Below are 22,923 nucleotides of genomic sequence, written 5' to 3'. Positions count from 1 at the left end.
ATAGGGGGAAAACTTTGCAAGTGATGAAACAGGGCTGCAGGTATCTCTCTAGCTCTTGTCCTCTCTACTGCCCACTTCCCTCTCTATTTCTGGCTGTCTCTATTCAATAAATATAATTAAAAATATAAAAAAGGGGGGCTGGGCAGAAGCAAACTGGGTTAAGCTCACATAGTAGGAAGTGCAAGGACCTGCTCAAGGATCCTGGTTCGAGCCCCTGGCTCCCACCTGCAGGGGCGTCGCTTCATAGACTGTGAAGCAGGTCTGCAAGTGTCTATCTTTCTCTCCCCCTCTCTGTCTTCCCCTCCTCTCTTAAATTCTCTCTGTCCTATCCAATAAAAAAAGTGGAAAAACTGTCTGCCAGAACCAGTGGATTCATAATGCCAATCCCAAGTCCCCAGCCATAACCCTGGAGGCAAAATAAATAAATAAGAAAGAAAGAAATAGAAATCAAATATGCACTGTGATTAATAACAGTGGGACAATTGGATCAATATATACTTTAGTCTTACAAATAGAATGTAGTAACTATACATATACTATATATACAAAAGTAAGACATTTGCAGTAGGATAAATGTGTCTATAATATGTGCTATTTCTTTCCATCCTTTCTCTCTCTCTCTCTCTCTGTCTCTCTCTCCTCTCTCTCTACACAAACACACACACACACATATATATGCATATATATGTATGTATATATTTCTTCCTTCATCTCTTTTTTGTAAATATAAAACTATTCTAAAGTGGCAACTACCAACACAACACACTGCAGTGCTTAATGGAAGTGCTGATATAGATTCTCTGAGATACTCTTATCATTGAGTCACTGTATGTTTCCATATTTGAGCGACTTACTATTATAGTTGCTCCTTCTTCTCTTGCTTCTAATTCCTCTATGACATCGTCTAAAACTAGAGATTTATTATTGTTTAAATTTCATAAATTAATGAGGCACTGACACTGGAAATTTTCCACAAATCCCCAAACTCCCCAGACTCTTTTAAGACTGAGCATGGATTTAAAAATAATTGTATATATATCCTGGAGTGCGAGCAGGTTTGAGTCGGTTGACATTTTCAGGCCTTCCTGTGATTTGAGGTGTCATCTACCTTGGAAGATTCCCTCTGTGCTGTTCTGGTTGTTCAGGGAGGGAAAATGTCTCTTCCTTTTCCCCATCATAGAAGTTCCTCACAAAGGGGGCTGTGGAAGGTGTGACTACAAAATAAGATATGTTCCCACTTTGATCTTAGAAAGTCTCAGAGTGAGACATCTGAGGTAATTCCAGCTCAAAGACTCAAATTTTCATGACTTTGGGGGCTACCTGCCCTGGAAAGTATCTCCCTTTCTTTTTCTAAAGGGACAACTTGATTCCCTGCATGTTTAATAGTGTGTGACACCAACAGGTTGGTCCTCCTGTCTGAGGCTAGCTTCTAGGCAGCATTCTTACCATGTCCCATCTACCTAGAAGTTTATTTTCTTCACAAATTAGATTTCCCTTACCCCCTCTCCCTCCTTCCTCCCACCTTCTCTCCTTTCCTTCCTTCCTTCCTCCCTCCCTTCCTTCCTTCCTTTCTTCCTTCCTTCCTTCTCATCTCTTTCTCTCCCTGCCCCCTCTTTCTCCTGCCACCAGGGTTATTGCTGAAACATGGTCTCTGCATATTTTCACTGTCCCCAAGGTCATTTTCTCCCTCCATCTCCTTCTCCTTTTCTTTCTTTCTTTCTTTCTTTCTTTCTTTCTTTCTTTCTTTCTTTCTTTCTTTCTTTCTTTCTTTCTTTCTTTCTTCCTTCCTCCCTCCCTTCCTTCCTTTCTTTCTTTCTTTCTTTCTTTCTTTCTTTCTTTCTTTCTTTCTTTCTTTCTTTCTTTCTTTCTTCTATTTTTATTGAGGGTAAGAGATGGGGAGGTTAGATGAGTGCAGCACTGCTCCACCTCTGAGGGAACTTCCTCCTGCACATGTGGACCAGGGACTTAAATCTGGATCATTGCTCCTAGTAATGTGTGCACTCCATAGGATGCACCACCCTCTTGCCCCCACAGATCAGTGTTATTCTTTGCCAGAACATCCTTCCTGAGTCCTGAGTTTGAACTGTCATTTTTTCTGCTTCCTTGTAGCTTATACGTGATCAAATCCACTAAGAAAGCTAATGCTTATTAAGTTTCTGCTGGGTGTCTTGTCAGTTGCCCTGGCATCAGCTAGAACTTTTGGATTCCTGAAGTAAGAGAATGAGCCCTACTAATCTCACCCCTGTCTAATCTCTCTCACCCTGCCTCTTTCCCTAGTGGGGCAGAGATATGGGGAGATGGGGCTTCAGGACACATTGGTGGGGTCTTCGGCCCAGAGAGGTCAGGTTGGCATCATGGTAGCATCTGGAACCTGGTGACTGAAAAAGAGTTAAGATATAAAGCAGAATAAATTGTTGACTAATCATGAACCTAAAGGCAAGAATATTGCAGTGAAGACTTGGGATCTCCATTTTGTAAAAGCTAGTAGGTCTATTTCAGGCATATTCTAAGGGGTTCATGGCTTTATTAGTTTTTGCCTGAGCCTGACAGCTAATATGCAGATGGGCCCAGATTATTGTCTGTGGAGATGGTGTCAAAGCTAAAAAAAGGACTAGAAAGCTAGATCAGGGAAGAGAGTAGCTTCCAAAAACATTGTTAACTATAAATGCCATCCATTTGATCTGGGGCCCATATTCAACACAGGAGCCTATGTAACCTCTGCATCCCTCTATAGTCACAACTAGGAACATTCCAGGCTGCACTAAGTGCACATAGTTCTAAGCGCAAGGATCTGGGCAAGGATCCCGGTTTGAACTCCCTGCTCTCCACCTGCAGGGAGAAAGATTCATGAATATTTAAATAGGTCTGCAGGTGTCTATCTTTCACTCCCCTTCTCTATTGTCCCCTCCTCTCTCAATTTCTCTCTGTCTTATCCAATAAAAATGTCCACTAGAAGCAGTGAATCTGTAGTGCTAGCACTGAGCCCATTATAACCCTGGAGGCAAAAACAAACAAACAAAAACAAACAAACAAACAAAGAAACAACTCAACTCAATATGGACTCTCCTTAGTATGATACCATGGTGACACACAAAGGACAGCTTCTGTGTTCCAGGCATAAGATAATAATAGCACCTGATATTATCTTACCTGACAATATATAACTGTCCCTTATATATTCTGAACAAACCCAGGTAGTGGGCATACCTGTTATCCATTGTCTTGGTAGTAGGAAGAACAATGATGCAAAGAAAATCTGTCAAAAGTCCTTCAACTAAAATAATGAGAAGTCAGCACTGGAATTGTGGCCCAGACCCAATGGTCTTAAACAATATGTTCTCTCTCTTGCATTATGTAACTTTGAGACAATTATCTATGATGTTTGACCTACCATTAGGGAGTCCATCAGTATGCCCTGTTCCTCAGTGTTTGCAGAGCCTCACACAATTGTTTAGTAATATTTGAAGTAAGAGATTAAATTACATTATTTAATTCAAATATATATCTACATAAAGGTGACTCAGTCCTATTTGTTCATGTCATTTGATTAAGATTATGAAATAGCTTAAGTGCATATGGTCATACACACAATTTAATATTTAAAATTAATGGTCATGTTTACAGTTGAAATGTATGAGTGTCTCTTTCAGTTCCGTTCAAGTCTTTCTTTGGATTAATTTTCCCACTAATGGCTACTTTTTCAAAATTCACCAAGTTGTAGACTTCAAGATTACCTTGGTATTTTTTATGTTTTGTCACCAAATGAAAGCAGTCGTAGAGTATTACAGCTCTAGGCTGTTATTTAAAATTTATTTTTATTTTTATTTATTTATTATTGGATACAGACAGAGAGAAGAGAAATTGAGCAGGGAGGGGAAGATAGAGAGGGAAAGAGATTGACACCTGCAGTCCTGCTTCACCACTTGTGAAGCTTTCCCACCTGCAAGTAGGGACCAGAAGCTTGGACCCTGGTCCTTGTGCACTATAATGTGAGTGGTTAGCCATGTGCACCACCACCTGGCTCCTTATTTTAACTTTATTTTTACTCATTTATTATTAGATAGAGACAGAGAGAAATTAAGAGGGGATGGGGAGACAGTGAGCAGTGCTGGGCTGTTATACGATTCACTTAAATCTCCCTACTTTGCCTTACCTTGCCATCTACTTTACATGTCAACCCAGTAAGGCCTCCAGCATTCCCCTATATCTCAACACATTTCCATATTCATGGCAAACTATGTCCTTGTTATATTCTTTTTTTAAATTTTTTTTTTATTTAAGAAAGGATTAATTAACAAAACCATAGGGTAGGAGGGGTACAACTCCACACAATTCCCACCACCCAATCTCCATATCCCACCCCCTCCACTGATAGCTTTCCCATTCTCTATCCCTCTGGGAGCATGGACCCAGGGTCATTGAGGGTTGCAGAAGGTAGAAGGTCTGGCTTCTGTAATTGCTTCCCCGCTGAACATGGGCGTTGACTGGTCGGTCCATACTCCCAGTCTGCCTCTCTGTTTCCCTAGTAGGGTTTGTCTCTGGGGAAGCTAAGCTCCAGGACACACTGGTGGGGTCTTCAATCCAGGGAAGCCTGGCCAGCATCTGGATGGCATCTGGAACCTGGTGATTGAAAAGAGAGTTAACATACGAAGCCAAACAATTGTTGAGCAATCATGGACCCAAAGCTTGGAATAGTGGAGAGGAAGTGTTAAGGAGGTACTCACTGCAAACTCTAGTGTAATCCTGCTTTCAGGTATATATTTTTCAGTAGTTTATGGATACGTGTGAACATAAGCTCTCTCTCAGAGAAACTGGTGTATATCTAGGTTTTGGGACTTTGTTAGAAAGTGAACCACCTGAGATGAAATTAGAGTGTACTATAAAAGGAAAGGTCTCACCCGAGTAATGAAGCTGAAGGGTTGTCATTCCACACGTGAAGTCTCTGGACACAGTCTGAGGTGAAGCATGTTGAGGTGGCAATCGTTGTGTTGGTTAGGTTGTGATCGGCGGATGCAATATTATTTGGTATGGATTGGGAGAGGCATACAGGAAAGTGGGCCCTATCCAAGGGTTCCAGGACTGGGGGAAGTAGGGGCTCTATAATGGAGATGTGAGGTTCCTGCTGTCTTAGGGTTCAAAAAGACAATCGATAGTTAATGTTATCATCACATTATTTGTTAATTGGGTTAACTTTGAAAAGTCCTTTTATTATGGTTTGCTGTACAGTATCCAGTATCTTGTATATAGCTGTGCTATTGGATGCTTCTAATCTACTTGTTCTTTTGAGAGAGTCCGCATATCAAATACACAGCCTATATTTTAAAAAGATTCAGTTTGTTTTGAAAAACTTTGAGACATACAATTGATTTTCCCCCTCTCATATTAATTAACTAGTGATTTATATGTCTACATTTTGCTAGGAGTGTACATAAACACCATTCCCACCACCAGAAGACTGTGACCCATCCCTCCCACCCACTCCCACCCCCCACTGGCCCAGAAAGCTACATGTCTACCCCTCACCACAGGGTTTTTACTTTGGTGCCCTACTTACAATTTGATCAGTTCCTGCTTTTAGTTTCCCTTTCAGATCTTCTTAGTCAACTTCTGTTGATGAGTGGGATCATCTCATACTCATCTTTATCTTTCTGACTTAGCTCACTTAACATAATTCCTTCTAGCTCTGTCCAAGATGGGTCAGAGAAGGTGGGTTCATTGTTCTTGATAGCTGCATAGTAATCCATTGTGTATATATACCACAGCTTTCTCAGCCACTCATTTGTTGTTGGGCACCTGGGATGCTTCCAGGTTTTAGCTATTATGAATTGTGCTGCTATGAACATAGGAGTACACACCTCTTTTTGGTTGGGTGTTATGGAGTCCTTGGGGTATAAACCCAGGAGAGGAATTACTGGATCATATGGAAGGTCCATGTCTAGCCTTCTGAGAGTTTTCCAGACTGCTCTCCACAGAGGCTGTACCAATTTACATTCCCACCAGCAATGCAAGAGGCTTCCTCTGTCCCCACAGCCTCTCCACCATTTGTTGCTGCTGTCCTTTTTGATGTATGCCATTCTTACAGGAGTGAGGTGATATCTCAATGTTGTCTTAATTTTCATTTCTCTGACAATCAGTGACCTAGAGCAGTTTTTCATATGTTTGCTAGCCTTTTGGATCTCCTCTGTAGTGAATGTTTCATTCATATACTCTGCCCATTTTTGGATGGGGTCATTTGCTTTTTTGGTGCTAAGTTTGCTGAGCTCTTTATATATTTTGGTGATTAGTTTCTTGTCTGATGTATGGCATGTGAAGATCTTCTCCCATTCTGTGAGGGGTCTCTCTGTTTGTTTAATAGTTTCTTTGGATTTGCAGAAGCTTTTCAAATTGATGTAGTCCCATTGGGTTTGTTTCTGCTTTAGTCTTCCTTGCAATTGGGCTTGACTTATCAAAGATGTCCTTGAGGTTAAGGTGGGAAAGTGTTACCCCAATGTTTTCCTCTAAGTATTTGATTGTTTCTGGTCTAACATCTAGGTCTTTGATCCATTTGGAATTAATTTTTGTTCCTGGTGAAATAAAGTGGTTCAATTTCAGTCTTCTGCATGTTACAACCCAGTTTTACCAGCACCATTTATTGAAGAGAGCCTCCTTTTTACATTTAATCCTTCTGGCCCCCTTATCAAAGATTAGATGTCCATAGGTGTGGGGATTTATTTCTGGGCTTTCAATTCTGTTCCACTGGTCTGTGTGCCTATTTTTGTTCCAGTACCATGCTGTTTTGATGATGATGGCTTTATAATATAGTTTAAGGTCTGGGAGTGTGATGCCTCCATTTCTGTTTCTTTTCCTCAAGATGGTTTTGGCAATTCTAGGTGTTTTCAGGTTCCAGATAAATGATTGTAGTGTTTGTTCTATTCTCTTAAAGAATCTTGGTGGAACTTTGATGGGTATTGCATTAAATTTGTATATGGCTCTGGGGAGAATATTCATTTTGATGATATTTATTCTTCCAATCCATGAGCATGGGATATCTTTCCATTTCTTGGTATCAGTTTCTATTTCCTTGAGTAGCGATTCATAGTTTTCAGCATACAAGTCTTTCACTTCTTTGGTGAACTTTATTCCTAGGTATTTGATTGATTTGACTGAAACAGTAAATGGGAGTGATTTCTGGATGTCTTCTTCTTCAGATTTATTGTTTGCATAAAGAAATTCTACTAATTTTTGTACATTGATTTTGTATCCTGATACCTTGCTATATTGCCTAATAACTTCCAGTAATTTTCTGCTGGGTTCTTTAGGTCTTTCTATGTATACTATCATATCATCTGCAAATAGTGAGAGCTTGACTTCTTCCCTTCCAATCTGTATTCCTTTGATTTCTTTCTCTTGCCTAAGTGCTATGACAAGAACTTCCAATACTATGTTGAAGAGTAACGGTGACAGTGGACAGCCCTGTATAGTCCCCGATCTGGGGGAATGCTTTCAGCTTCTGTCCATTGAGTATGATGTTGGCTGTAGGTTTGCTATACATAGACTCCACTATCTTGAGCAATTTACCATCTATTCCCATTTTTTGTAGGGTTTTGAGCATGAATGTGTGTTGGATTTTGTCAAAGGCTTTCTCTGCATCTATTGAGATAATCATGTGGTTTTTGGCTTTGCTTTTATTGATGTGGTGAATGACATTGATTGACTTATGGATGTTGAACCAGCCTTGCATTCCTGGGATGAATCCCACTTGGTCATGATGAACAATCTTTTTGATATGTTGCTGTATCAGGGTGGCCAAGATCTTGTTTAATTTTTTGGCATCTATGTTCATCAGAGATATTGGTCTGTATGTTTCCTTTTTTGTTGTGTCCCTATCAGATTGTGGTATCAGGGTGATGTTGGCTTCATAGAAGGTGGAAGGGAGTGTTCCTGTTTCTTCAATCTTATGGAATAGCTTAAGAAGTATGGGTATTAACTGTTTCCTGAAAGTTTTGTAGAATTCATTTGTGAAGCCATCTGGTCCAGGACTTTTGTTGTTGGGGAGATTCTTAATAACGGTTTCAATTTCATTGTCTGTGATTGGTGCATTTAGATTTTGTAGTTCTTCTTGGTTCAGTTTTGGAAGGGCATATGCTTCTAGGAATTGTTCCATTTCTTCCAGATTCTCTAGCTTGGTGGCATATAGTTCTTTATAGAATTTTCACAGGATTCTCTGGATTTCTGTGGTGTCATTTGTGGTATCTCCTCCATCGTTTACAATTCTATTAATTTGAGTCTTCTCTCTTTTTTGTTTGGTGAGTCTGGCTAGGGGGTTGTCAATTTTGTTTAATCTTTCAAAAAACCAACATTTGGCTTCATTGATCTTTTGTATGGTTCTTTTATTTTCGATGTGGTTTATTTCTGCTCTAACTTTAGTGATTTCTGTCCTTCTGGATGCTTTAGGGTTCCTTTGTTCCTCTTCCTCTAAGTCCTTGAGGTGTGCAGTAAGGTTGTTCATTTGAGCTTCTTCTTGGTGTTTAATATGTGATTGCATGGCTATAAATTTCCCTCTCAGTACTGCTTTAGCTGTGTCCCAAATATTTTGATAGGTTGCATCTTCATTTTCATTTGTTTCCAGGAACATTTGAATTTCCTGCTTGAGTGAGTCTCTGACCCAGTGGTTCTTAAGGAGTATGTTGTTTTGTTTCCAAATTCTGTGTCTTTTAATAATTTTCTGTTTGTTGTTAAATGTTAGTTTTACTCCACTGTGGTCTGACAAGATACTTGGGATGATTTCAATGCTCTTGAATTTATTGATGCTGTCTTTGTGGCCTAACATGTGGTCTATCCTTGAGTATGTGTTATGTGGATTTGAAAAGAAGGTGTATTCCAGTTTTTTGGGGTGGAGGAGTCTGAAAATGTCCAAGAGTTCTAGTCTGTCTATCTCTTCATTCATTTCTCTTGTATCTTTATTGGTTCTCTGCTTTGTTAATCTGTCTAAGTGTGAGAGTGGGAAGTCTCCCACTATTATTGTATTACTATTGATGTATTTTTGAAATTCTTTCAGTAGGTGCTTAATGTATTTAGATGGTCCCTCATTGGGTGCATAGATGTTAATAATTGTTAAGTCTTCTTGGCTGATTGATCCTCTAATCATTATGTAATATCCTTGCCTATCTTTTATTACTTTATTTAATTTAAAATCTATTGTGTCTGAGATGAGAATGGCTTTTCCTGCCCTTTTTTGTGGTCTGTTAGTCTGTGTGATAGTTTTCCATCCTTTCATTTTAAGTCTGTGTTTATCTTGTTGTGACAGATGGGATTCTTGCTAGCAGCATATGGTTGGGTTATGTTTTCTGATCCATCCCCCCACCCTGTGCCTTTTGATGGGTGAGTTTAAGCCATTGACGTTTATTGATATTATGGATTTAATGTACTCTAGTGCCATTGTTCAAAAAAAATTTTTTGTTTGCTCTTATATGTTGCAAGTATTATAGTGATGTTCTTGTTTAAAAGAGGTCTTTTAAAACCTCTTACAGGGCCGGCTGGGCTCTCAATTCTGTTTCAATTCTGTTCCACTGTTCCACTCATAGTTTTCTATTTTTGTTCCAGTACCATGCTGTTTTGATGATGATGGCTCTATAATATAGCTTAAGGTCTGGGAGTGTGATGCCTCCATTTCTGTTTCTTTTCCTCAAGATGGTTTTGGCAATTCTAGGTGTTTTCAGGTTCCAGATAAATGATTGTAGTGTTTGTTCTATTCTCTTAAAGAAGCTTGCTGGAACTTTGATGGGTATTGCATTAAATTTGTATATGGCTCTGGGGAGAATGATCATTTTGGTGATATTTATTCTTCCAATCCATGAGCCTGGAATGTGTTTCCATTTCTTGGTATCAGTTTCTATTTCCTTGAGTAGCTACTCATAGTTTTTAGCATACAAGTCTTTCACTTCTTTGGTCAACTTTATTCCTAGGTATTGAATTGATTTTGCTGAAACTTTAAGTGGTAGTGATTTCTGCATTTCTTCATCTTCAGATTTAGTGTGGGCATAAAGAAATGCCACTGATTTTTGTACATTGATTTTGTAGCCTGATACCTTGCTATATTGCCTAATAACTTCCAGTAATTTTCTGCTGGATTCTTTAGGTTTTTCTATGTATACTATCATATTATCTGCAAATAGTGAGAGCTTGACTTCTTCCCTTCCAATCTGTATTCCTTTGATTTCTTTCTCTTGCCTGAGTGCTATGACAAGAACTTCCAATACTATGTTGAAGAGTAACGGTGACAGTGGACAGCCCTGTCTAGTCCCCGATCTGAGGGGGAATGCTTTCAGCTTCTGTCCATTGAGTATGATGTTAGCTGTAGGTCTATAGCTATATATAGACTCCACTATCTTGAGGAATTTCCCATCTATTCCTATTTTTTGTAGAGTTTTGAGCATGAATGGGTGTTGGATTTTGTCAAAGGCTTTCTCTGCATCTGTTGAGATAATCATGTGGTTTTTGGCTTTGCTTTTATTGATGTGGTGAATGACATTGATTGACTTACGGATGTTGAACCAGCCTTGCATTCCTGGGATGAATCCCACTTGGTCGTGATGAACAATCATTTTGATATGTTGCTGTATCCGGATGGCCAATATCTTGTTTAATATTTTGGAATCTATGTTCATCAGAGATATTGGTCTGTAGTTTTCCTTTTTTGCTGTGTCCCTGTCTGCTTTTGGTATCAGGGTTATGTGGGTTTCATAGATGGTGGAAGGTAGTGTTGCTGTTTCTTTGATCTTATGGAAAACCTTTTGAAGTATGGGTATTAAATGTTTCCTGAAGGTTTTGTAGAATTCATTTGTGAATCCATCTGGTCAGGACTTTTGTTGTTGGGGAGATTCTTAATAACGGTTTCAATTTCTTTGTCTGTGACTGGTGTATTTAGGTTTTGGAGTTCTTCTTGGTTCAGTTTTGGAAGGGCTTGTGTTTCTAGGAATTTTTCCATTTCTTCTAGATTTTCTAGCCTGGTTGTGTATAATTCTTCATAGAAGTTCCGCATGTTTTTATAGATTTCTGTGGTTTCAGTTGTGATATCTCCTCTATAATTTGCAATTCTATTAATTTGACTCTTCTCCCTTTTTTGTTTAGTGAGTCTGGCTAGGGTTTTGTCAATCTTGTTTAATTTTTCAAAGAACCAATATTTGACTTCCTTGATATTTTATATGATTCTTTTTTTTTTTTATGTTGTTTATTTCTGCTCTAATTTTAGTGATTTTCATCCTTCTGGTTGCTTTAGGGTTCTTTGTCCCTCTTCCTCTAAGTCCTTAATATGTGCATTAAGGTCATTATTTGAGCTTTTTCTTATTGTTTAATATGTAATTGTATGGCTATGAGATTCCCTTTCAATACTGTTTTAGCTGTGTCCCAAATGTTTTGGTAGGTTGTGTCGTCATTTTCATTTGTTTCCAGGAATATCTGAATTTCTTGCTTGAGTGACTCTCTGACCCAGTGGTTGTTAAGGAGTATGTTGTTTAGTTTCTGGATTATGTGTCTTTTATTAATTTTCTTTTTGTCGTTACATGTTAGCTTTACTCCACTGTTGTTTGTGAAGATACTTGGGATGATATCAATGCTCTTGAATTTGTTGATGCTGTCTTCGTGGCCTCACATGTAGTCTATTCTTGAGAATGTGTAGTGTGTATTTGAAAATAATGTGTATTCAAGTTTTTTAGGGTGAAGAACTCTGAAAATGTCCAAGAGTTCTAATCAGTTCATCTCTTCATTTAATTCTCTTGTTTCTTTGTTGATTCTCTCCTTTTTTTGATCTGTCTAAGTGTGAGAGTGGGGTATTAAAGTCTTCCACTATTATTGTGTTACTATTGATGTATTTTTGAAGTTCTTTGCGTAGGTGCTTGATGTATTTAGATGGTCCCTCACTGGGTGCATATATGTTAATAATTGTTCAGTCTTCTTGGCTGATTGATACTCTAATCATTATGTAATGACCTTGCCTATCTTTTATTACTTTATTGAATTTAAAATTTATTATGCCAGAGATGCGAATGGCTGTTCCTGCCTTTTTTTGTGGTCCATTAGCCTGTATGATACCTTTCCTTCCTTTCACTTTAAGTCTGTATATATCTTGTTGGGTCAAGTGGGATTCTTGCAAGCAGCATATGGTTGGGTTATATTTTCTGATACAACCTTCCACTCTGTGCCTTTTGATGGGTGAGTTTAAGCCATTGACATTTAATGATATTATGGATTTAATGTATTGTAGTGCCATTATTCAACAATTTTTATTTGCTCTGCTATATTCCCAGTATTATAGTTATTTTCTTGTTCATAAGAGGTCTTTTAGAACCTCTTTTAGGGCAGGCTTGGTGATGGTTGCCTCCTTTAACTGTTTTCTGTCTAAGAAGGTTTTGATCCCTCCATCTAATTTGAATGAAAGTCTGTCAGGTTATATTATCCTTGGTTGAAACTCTTTTTCATTCAGGGCTCAATAAATATGTTGCTATTCTCTTTTGGTTTTTAGAGTTTGAGTGGAGAAGTCTGTTGATAGTTTCATGGGTTTTCCCCTGTATGTGACTTTTCATTTCTCTCTTGCAGCCTTTAGGATCTTTTCTTTATCCTTACTTCTTCTCATTGTGACTATGATGTGTCTTGGTGTCTTCAGGTCTGGGTTGATTCTGTTTGGAACTCTCTGGGCCTCTTGAATCTTGATGTCCTTTCTGTTGTTCAGGTCTGGGAAGTTGTCTTCTATTATTTCCTCTACAATGTTTCCTTCCCCTTCCTCTCTTTCTTCCTCTGGCAGGCCAATTATATGAATGTTACTTCTTTTGAGATCATCCCATATGTCTCTGTTGTTGTTTTCAGTGTCTCTCAATCTCATTTTGAGCTCTTTTACCTCTTTCTTAGTTTTCTCTAACTCATCCTCTGTCTGACTAATTCTGTTTTCTGCTTCTGTTAGTCTGCTTTCCCTTCCCTCAGCTTCTTTCTTCAATTACAGCTATTTCTGCTTTCAGTTCTCTAATTGCCTCAAGATAATCAGTATTTTCCTTGGGTGTCTCAACTGTTCTTTCCCTAATACTGCCATTCCTTTCCTCCAATGTTGTTTTCATTTCTGTGATTAATAAGTTTATTATTGCTTGCATAGTTTTCTTATCTATGGTTACTTCTGGCTGATTTGTAGTTTCTTCTGGGCTCTTGTCTTCATTCATTGGAGTAGCAGTTTTATTTATTTTTGATCTACCCATTTTTTTTATTTATGTGTTTCTTTTTTTTTATGCTCTGTTGTTCCTCAGTTGTTGTGTCTTGAGTACAAGTAACACTGTACTAAATACCTTTATGACAATTGCACTCACCAACCTCAGGAATTACAGTAGCAACTGAAGCAAGTATTGAAGTAGTTTAATCGTTACCAGTTAGCCAAACAATTTATCCAGTACATGAAAAAATAGTAACCAAATCCCAGTGAAGAAAGAGAAAAGAAAGAAAGGATAGCAAGAATAGACAGTTATGCAAATCTAATATCCAGTGTATATTCTAGGGGTAACAAGAGGGGAACTAGAGCAGAGATACACACATAGAGAGTCCACTCTGAGTCCGATTTCTTCCCCAAAATAATTCACAAATTCAGAAAGGCAAAGAATATGGAAGAAGTGTATGACAAGATTTAAAAAAAAAGAGAGAGAGAGAGAGACAAGAGAGAGAAAAGGGAAAAGATAAGAAAAAGAGCTGTAATTAAAAAGCAGTGAAAGGAAATTCCCAAATGTGTATCAGTGAATTCAAAAAAGCACACTGTTTGGTGGTGTGGGGGCTGGGGGCTGTGACTTTGGAAGCTGTAGGATTAAGGAAGAAAGGATGACAAGAATGAGAAAAAGAAAAATAAAAAAAAAGAAAGAGAGAGAGAGAAAATAGAAAAAGAACAGTCATAAAAGGGCAGTGAAAGGAAAGGTTTTTTTTAATGTATTTATTTTTAATTATTTAATTAGCTATGTGGGGTGAGGTGGGGGGGTTGGCTATTTAGAAAGAAAAAAGGCCAGAGGTTTCAGAAGGGTATAGACTTAGAATTAATGATACTCCCTGGTTGGACAGGAATTTGGTAAAGAAAAGGAGCTCCTAGCAGGGGATCCTGCTAGGAGCTGGTCCCCAGGGACTGGTTATGGGGGGGGTGCAGTGAAGGGGGGGGTGGGGAAGGAGGTATGCTTGAAAATTAAAAGGAAGAAAAAAAATTTTCCCCTTTTTTCCCTACTCTAATTCTTAACCCAAATTAAGTTATAGTCACCTCCTTGGTGTTACCACTAGGACCCCTTATTGGCTGGCCTGCTAAAGGCAGAAAATCCTACCGTTTCCAGGAGATGGGATCAGAGCTCAGCCACTAGCATCTTCTTAGTCCGCCATCTTCCGGGAAACCCTCCCTTGTTATATTCTTGGCTGTCATTCATTGCACTAATCCCATTTATCTTTCAGTATCTTTGCTTAAATTGCATTCTGTATAGTACACAAAAGCTTGCTTTATAAGTAGAAGCATTAGGTGCTCATAATCTTCTGCCCCCCCAACCCCCCATCCTGGATAAGCTGGTGTCTGGCTATAACTGCAGGTATAACTTCCTCATTTCACCCACTTCATGACTGTCCTGTTTAACAGGGGAGGACTGAGCACTTCCAGACAGAGGAGGAGTTTGATAATATAATGTCTATCCACTGTCATTCCACAAGGGGCCACAATAAGCAAAAAGACTTTTTTTGGTTCTTTTCCCAATCACCAATCCTCCCATACTCTGCTTGGCAATGAGCAGTATAGGGAGTGTGTGTTCAGAACACAAAAGCTTAATCAGAATTATTGTAGTATACATTTTTCACATTACTCCACAAATCCTAGCTGTATGATTAATGTTTTTTAAAGTAATTTTCTTTTTTAAAATTTTATCATATATTTACTTTTTTATTTTTTGATAAAGAGAGAGAAATTGAGAAGGGGGTAAGAGGAGGTAGAGAGAGAAAGAAACAGAGAGATACCTGTAATCCTGCTTCATCACTCATAAGGCTTTCCCCCTACAGGTGGGGACCAAGAGTTTGAATTTGGGTCCTTGTGAGCATTATAACAAGTGTGCTCAACTAGATGTGCCACCAGCCAGCTCTACCTACTTTAAGTAAACGGCGACTCCCAAAGGCCCACAGACCTCCTGTTGGCCTTGTTTCCACATGCCAAGAAGACACTGGTTACAACAGTTTTGCTTTGAACTGACTGAGGAAAGCTTATCTGATACCTTTTGGAAAGCCGGTGATGTTAGCATTGATATCAATAAACCTTCTAGGATCCTAATCATCACATTCTGTAGGAGGAATGAAGAGCATTTCAGTCAAAAAAAAAAAAAGATAAAGAATCCATTAATTCTTCTCTGCTGAACATGGGCATTAGCAGGTCAATCCATACTCCCAGATAGTCTCTTTCCCTATTGGGGTAGGGGTATAGGGACGTGAGGCTCCAGGACACATCATGGGTTCATCTGCCCAGGAAAGTCTGGTTGGAATCATCGTAGCATCTGGAATCTGATGGCGGAAAAAAACAGAACAAATTATTGATTAATCATGAATCTAAAGGCAAGAATATTGCAGGTGAAAATTTGGGGTCTCCATTTTAGAACAAAAGCTTGTAGGTCTATTTTAGTTATATTCCAAGGGGGCCATGACTTCATTAGTTTTTGCCTGAGCCTGACATCTGATATGCAGGTGGACCAAGGTTATTGTCTAGGGAGATGGTGTCAAGGCTGGAAAAAGGACTAGAAAGCTGGATCAGAGAAGAGAGTAGCTTCCAAATATGGGGAAAGTATATAAACCTTGTTAACTATAAACCCCATCCATTTGATCTGGGACCTATATTCAGCACAGGAGCCTATGTAACCTCTGCATCCCTGTAGGTCTGAGCTCAGATCTTTATTTTTTTATCACAATAAGTTAAAATTAAAGATTACGAACACATGCTCAGTGTGAACTTTTGAATACTATAATCTCACAGTGCTTTTACATTTTATTTTTTTAAGTATTTATTTCATTTTTGTTGCCCTTATTTTTTTATTATTATTGTTGTAGTTATTATTGATGTTGCCATTGTTGGATAGGACAGAGAGAAATGTAAAGAGGAGGGGGAGACAGAGAAGGAGCGAGAAAGACACCTGCAGACCTACTTCACCGCCTGTGAAGCGACTACCCTACAGATGGAGAGCCAGGGCTGGAACCGGGATCCTCACAACCGGGATCCTCAGGCTGGTGGTTGCGCTTTGTGCCACATGTGCATAACCCACTGTGCTACCGCCTGACTCCCATATCTTTTACATTTTCTAAAGCAACACTGAACTGGCTCTGGACCTGGTGGGCATGGGTAGATGTTTCTCTCACATGAGCTGCACATGTGCCAGGAAACCACCAGTGAAATATTTAGTGCAAATCTGAAGAAGAAAATAGGCCTCCTTATTGAGCCATAACTTTACTTGAAGAACTAATTCGGAGAAAAAAAATATTTGTTTTATTATCTCCACATTTAGCGTGAGGCTTTGAAGATTAATGATTTTGCTTAAGGAAGGAATCTTTCTACCAAAGACAAGAAAAAAACAAAAAAATAAAATGTAAACATAGGAGAGAAATCACTGAGCATATCCTTGGAAAGTGAAACCTCATACTCACTCTTTTAAGAAATGTAATATAAATGCTATGAGAGTGTAATTAATTTGACTACTTTACATCAATAACTCAGGATTCTGATCCTTTGGCATAAGCTCAGTAAAAACACATTTTTCTTACAATGTGTAAGGTAAAGTTAAATCACAAACACAGTTGTAAGGTACAGCAAACTGCTTAGAATAGCCCTTTCAAAAAAATTGTGTAGCTGATATTTCATGTGCAATGACATAAAGAGGAATGTAATTTAAAGTAATTTTTGTTGACAATACTTTCAGACAATACTTGGACATTCTCTTCCTGGGTGCACAATCTCATGTTTTCTCAAGTTCTCTGGCTAGTGGGTTAGGCAAAAAAGGCCAGATGCCTTCAGCCAGGCTCATGAAAATACAGATTAGGGAAACATCAATATTTCATAATGTTTTTAACACATCTCACTTATTGCAAAATTTGATTGTAAAATTAATCCTTTTGACATAAAGTACATATTATAACTCTTGTGTTATAGATGAGGTTGTTGGAAACTGAAGAGATTGTGATTATTGGGGCCAGGTGGTGGTGCACCTAGTTTAGCACACATGTTATAATGCACAAGGTTCATGCCCCCAGTCCCCACCTGAAGGGGGAAAGCTTTGTGAGTGGTGAAGGAGGACTGCAAGTCTCCCCTCCCCCATCTTTATTTATTTATTGGCTAGAGACAGCCAGGAATCTAGAGGGGAAGTGGAGATATAGAGGAAGAGAGACAAAGAGACACCAGTAGCCCTGCTTCACCACTCTCAAAGCTCTCAACCAAGTGTGCCACCATACAACCTCTGTTTCTCTCCCTCTCTTACCTCCCCCTTCCTCTTGATTTCTGCCTTTCTCTACACAATTAAACAAATGAATATAATAAAAAAAAATTTAAAAGACAGATTGTAATAATTCAATATCATGCCAATCTGCCCTCAGATTCACTCATTGACTACTTGTTATGTTCCAGGTTGTTTGGAGATATGCAAAAACAAACCAAATATAGTTCTCTAGGTGCTACATATCAAATGATATTCTTCGTGTTTCACAAATATAATTCACTAAGTCAATACAAAGACGAGAAAATGAGGCAAAGAAAGGTTAAGTTGTCCAGTTACCAATGTATCCATTGCGAGTTAGACTCAGAGTAAAATTCAAAGTGTTCTTATTTATAATTGTTTCTGCTTCTTTCATTTCATATCTATAAAGCAGGAAGCTGAAAGCTACCAACCAAAATGATGTTAAAATATGAAAATAGGAGGCCAGTGCAGTATAATTGCTCCAAGGACAATTGTAAACAGTCATGGAGAAAGAGATTTGGAGAAATAAACAAAATATTTTTTAAAAATTAAAAATAAATGTAAGAGAATGGAGAAATTAAAAACAGTGCAGATGAACACAAGTTTCAGAGACATTGTGATGGAAGGGAAAATCTGTCAGAATATTAGCTTAGAGAGACACATTCAAGGGACTTGGTGAATTCATTCACATGTGCCTCTCTTTAAAAGTGGTAGTTTCAGGGAGTCGGGCTGTAGCACAGTGGATTAAGCGCAGGTGGCGCAAAGCACAAGGACCAGCATAAGGATCCTGGTTCAAACCCCGGCTCCCCACCTGCAAGGGAGTCGTTTCACAGACGGTGAAGCAGGTCTGCAGGTGTCTATCTTTCTCTCCTCCTCTCTGTCTTCCCTTCCTCTCTCCATTTCTCTCTGTCCTATCCAACAACAACAACAATAAAACAACAAGGGCAACAAAAGGGAATAAATAAGTAAAATAAATATTAAAAAAATTTTTTTAAAAAGTGTTAGTTTCAGTGGGAGAGACAGCATAACAGTTATGCAAATAAACCCTGATGCTTGAAACTCCAAAGTCCCAGGTTTAATGCCAGGCACCAACATCTAGCCACAAACCAGAGCTCTGGGTAAGTAAATAACTACATAGAAAAAAAAAAAGGTGCTAGTATCCCAGTGTTTCTTTTTTCATGAAATACTCCATTGTTGTTTAAATGAGTATTGTATTTTTCCTCAAAGAATGTGTGCAAGCCAGCTTCCTGCATTCATTTTTTTCCCTCAAGGAGATTCTGACATCAGTGAATGAAGAGGAGCTCCTATAAGTGTGGTCAAGATCTCCATGCTTTTTAAAAATTAATTATTATTATTCTTTTACATTTTTATTAGTGATTTAACATTGACTTACAAAATTACAAGATAACAGAGATACCAATTTGAACCATTCCCATCACCAGAGTTCTGTATCCCTATTCCCTCCACTAGAAACTACAGAAGTTCTCCAAAGGTCTCAGATATGAGTTGACTATTATTTCTATGTCTATCTGTCTGTCTGGGATACCGAAGCCCCAGGCTGGGTTGAGACCTATCATTTCTGAATTGAGTCTTGAGGGTAGATCCTGAACCCTCCACGCAGAGGCGGTAGGTGTGTCCCTTCTCGACCATGTGGATCTAAGGTGGTGCTGACGCACCAGGTTAGGGGTAGAGAGATTTCCTCATCATGAGCTCCCAGACCCATGACCAAGGGCGTGTTCAGGGCATGATAGGGACAAATATGGCCCTATGCCACAATCTGTCACCACATGACATGATTGGAGTTTCATATATGTCATGATGTGAGCTGTGACTCTTGTGATTGGATAGCTACTACTTCCCCTTCCCTAAACCACAGTATAATAACCTCGCCTGCCTGCTGTACAATAAATGAGTTGTCTCTCTGAAGCACTCTGGGAGGTTCCTGTCTTTCTCCCTGTTCTGTTCTCACCCTCACCACCTACAGATTTATTAGGGCAGTACAGTAGTAAGGGATGTATATATAGGTATGGCGAAATAAGTAATTATTGAAAATTGAAGGTCCATGCATCAAAAAGTTCAAGACATTCAATCCAAATTTTCCCTCTCATATTAAATAGTTACTTGTGAGAATATAAGTTAATAGGAGTGTATATTAATACCATTCCCAACACCAAAGATCTTTGTTCCTCCCCGCCCCCACAATGAAGCTGAATATCTACCCTCACCCTCCACCCAGAGACTTTTACTTTGGTATCCTACTCACCCTTTTTTTTTTGTTTTGTTTTTAGTGAGTCTGAGTAAGAGTTTGTCAATTTTCTTGAATTTTTGAAAGAACCAACATTTGGCTTCATTGATCTTTTGTATGGTTCTCTTATATTCATTGTTGTTTATTTTCACTCTAACTTTGGTGATTTCAGTCCTTCTGGATGCTTTAGTGTCTCTTTGGCCCTCTTCTTGTAAGTCTTTAAGGTGTTTAGTAAGGTATTTTCCTTGAGCTTTTTCTTGTTTTCTAATGTGTGCTGATATGGCTATGAGTTTCCCTCTAAGTACTGCTTTAGCTGTGTCCCATATATTCTAATTGCTCATGTCTTCATTTTCATTTGTTTCCAGAAAAATTTGAATTTCTTGTTTTAGTTCCTCTTTGACTCAGAGCTTATTAAGCAGTATGTTGCCGAGTTTCCAAATTTTGTGGCTTTTAGTAATTTTCTGTTTATTTTGAGTGTTAGCTTTACTCCACTGTGGTCTGAGAAGATGCTTGCGATGATTTTAGTGCTTTTGAATATGTTGATATTGTCTTTGTGGCCTAACATTTGGTCTGTCCTTAAGGATGTGCTGTGTGGATGTGAAAAGAATGTATATTCCAGTTTCTTGGGGTGAAGAACTCTGAAAATGTCCAGGAGGTCTAGTCTTTCCATCTCTTTGATTTATTCTCTTGTTTCTTTGTTTATTCACTACTTAGCTGATCTATGTATTAGAGTTTGGAGTTGAAGTCTCCTACTATTATTGTATTACTATTGATGTATTTTTTGTAGCTATTTCAGTAAGTGTTCGATGTGTTTAGATGGGCCCTAATTGAGTGCACATATGTTAATAATTTCTAAGTTTTAATGATTGATTGAGCCTCTGATCATTATGTAATGACCTTGCCTATCTTTTATTACTTTATTTAATTTAAAGTCTGTTGTGTTAGAGATGAGAATGGATTTTCCTACCTTTTTGTGGTTCATTAGCCTTTATGATAACCTTTTATCCTTTCACTTTAAGTTTGGGTTTGTTTTGTTGGGTCAGGTGTGATTCTTGTAAGCAGCATATGGTTGGGTTGCTTTTTCTGATCCATCCTCCTACTCTGCGCCTTTTAGTGGGTGACTGTAAGCCATGGACATTTATTGATATTATGGATTTAAAGTATTGCAATACCATTATTCAACAGGTTTTTCTTAATTGTTATGATATATGGCAAATATTTTGGTGATGTTCTTGTTTATAAGAGGTCTTTTAGAACCTCTTTCAGGGAAGGCTTGGTGATTAAAGTTGCCTCCTATATTGCTTGTCTGAGAAGGTTTTTATCCCTAAATCTAGTCTGAATGAAAGTCTAGCTAGATATACTATCCTTGGTTGAAACCCCCCTTTTTTAAAAAAAATATTTATTTTTTTACTAGATTACTACTTTCCTTTGGCTTGTGGTAGTGCAGGGGATTGAACCTGGGACTTCGGAGCCTCAGGCATGAGTCTTTTTGCATAACCATTATGCTATCTACCCTTGCCTGAAACCCTTTTTTACTGAGAGCTTGATAGATATCTTGCCATTCTCTTCTGGCTTTTAGAGTTTCAGTGGAGAAGTCTGCAGATAGTACTTATGTGTTTTCTTCTGTATGTGACTTTTTATTTTTCTACTGAAGCCTTTTGGATCCTTTCTTTATACTTACTTCTTTTCATTGTAACTATGTTGTGTCTTCATGTCTTCAGGTCTGGGTTGATTTTGTTTGTGACTTTCTTAACCTCTTGAATCTTAATATCCTTTCTGTTTTTTAGGGCTGGGAAGTTTTCTTCTACTATTTCCTATAGGATATTTTCTTCTCCTTCCTCTCTTTCTTCCTCTGGTATTCCAAATATGTGAAAGTTACTTCTTTTGACAGCATCTCATGTGTCTCTGTTGTTGTTTTCAATGTCTCTCAATCTCTTTTTTAGCTCTTTTACCTCCTTCTTAGTTTTCTCTAACTCATCCTCTGTCTGGATAATTCTGTTTTTTGCTTCTGTAAATCATCTTTCTCTTTCCTCAGCTTCCTTCTTTGGTTCAGCTATATTTCTATCTTGCTCAGTTACACTATTGTTCTGCTATCTGGTCTTTTAGCTCAACTATTTTAGCTTTCAGTTCTCTAATTACTTCAAGGTAACTCATATTATCCTCGAGGGTCTCATATGTTGTTTCTGTACTTCTGATAGCATTTTCCTCAAAAGGTTTACTCAACCTCTGTGATTAACATATCAATTAATATTTACATATATTCCTCATTTTCAGTTCTTTCTGGCTTACCTGGAATTTTTTCTGGCCTTCTTCCTGATTCATTGCCATAGTTTATTTAATTGCTTTCAATTTGATCATATTTTTCTATTAGTGTGTTTTGTATTTATGTGCCTTGGCTACTTACTTTTAGTTGTGTTGAGTGAGGAAAAGCTCTACTAAACCAAAGACCTCTTAAAACTGGGGTCACAAACCTCAGCAAATACAACAACTACAATAAAAGTGGTGACAAATGCAGTTCGACCAAAACTTGTTAGCTACAGAAACTCTCTCTAGCAAAAAAAAAAAAAAAAAAGCAAAAACAAAACAACAATAATAGCTGAAAAAAATACAAAGCAAGAACAGACAGTTACAAAAATAATCCACTATCACACATAAATTTAAGAGATTGTGGGAAGGGAGAGAAAATAAAGGAAGAGAGAGAGAGATAAAGAAAGAAAAACCTTTGTATGTCAGACTTCTTACTCAAGATAGATCACAAATAAGCACGTGAATACAGCAAATATAGGAGCAAAAGCTAAGATATTTTCAAATCAGAGAAAAGGAAAGAAAAAGAGAAAGGAAAGAAGAAGAAAACCAAACAAGGCAAACAAACAAACAAAACAAGCAAATGAACAAATAAACAAAAAAGCCACTACTAGCACAATACAGAGCACAAGCAATCACCAGTAAATGCAATGCACCACCAACAAATGCTAATTTTGGTCAAAGTAATAAGAAGGGGAAATAAACTGATAGCAATGACAAACAAACTACCACCACCAACAACAAAAGTAAACAGAAAAAAAAAAAAACTAAGTCCACTCTGCAGTTTAAACTATTCCAAATTGGCTATCCCAAACCTCTTCCTTTCCTAAATAACTGCAAAAAGCAGCATAAACCAAAGAGCTAGAGGGAAGAAGAAAAAGAAAGAAAGAAAGCTAGAGCGGTGTACTCTCATTGCCCTAG

At 38.1% G+C, this 22,923-nt stretch overlaps 1 long non-coding RNA gene across 1 annotated transcript in view; it reads left to right on the top strand.

Moving 5' to 3' along the window:
• Positions 1-13,868, top strand: part of LOC132537518 (uncharacterized) — a 171,815-nt gene extending 157,947 nt beyond the window's left edge. Inside the window, exon 2 of the long non-coding RNA XR_009548984.1 lies at positions 13,660-13,868. This is a non-coding gene — a long non-coding RNA (uncharacterized LOC132537518). The remainder of the gene's footprint in view (positions 1-13,659) is intronic.
• Positions 13,869-22,923: the final 9,055 nt, after the last annotated feature.

This window comes from Erinaceus europaeus, chromosome 3, assembly GCF_950295315.1.
Source record: "Erinaceus europaeus chromosome 3, mEriEur2.1, whole genome shotgun sequence".
Lineage (NCBI taxonomy): Eukaryota > Metazoa > Chordata > Mammalia > Eulipotyphla > Erinaceidae > Erinaceus > Erinaceus europaeus.
This window is presented reverse-complemented; position numbering and strand designations above follow the sequence as displayed.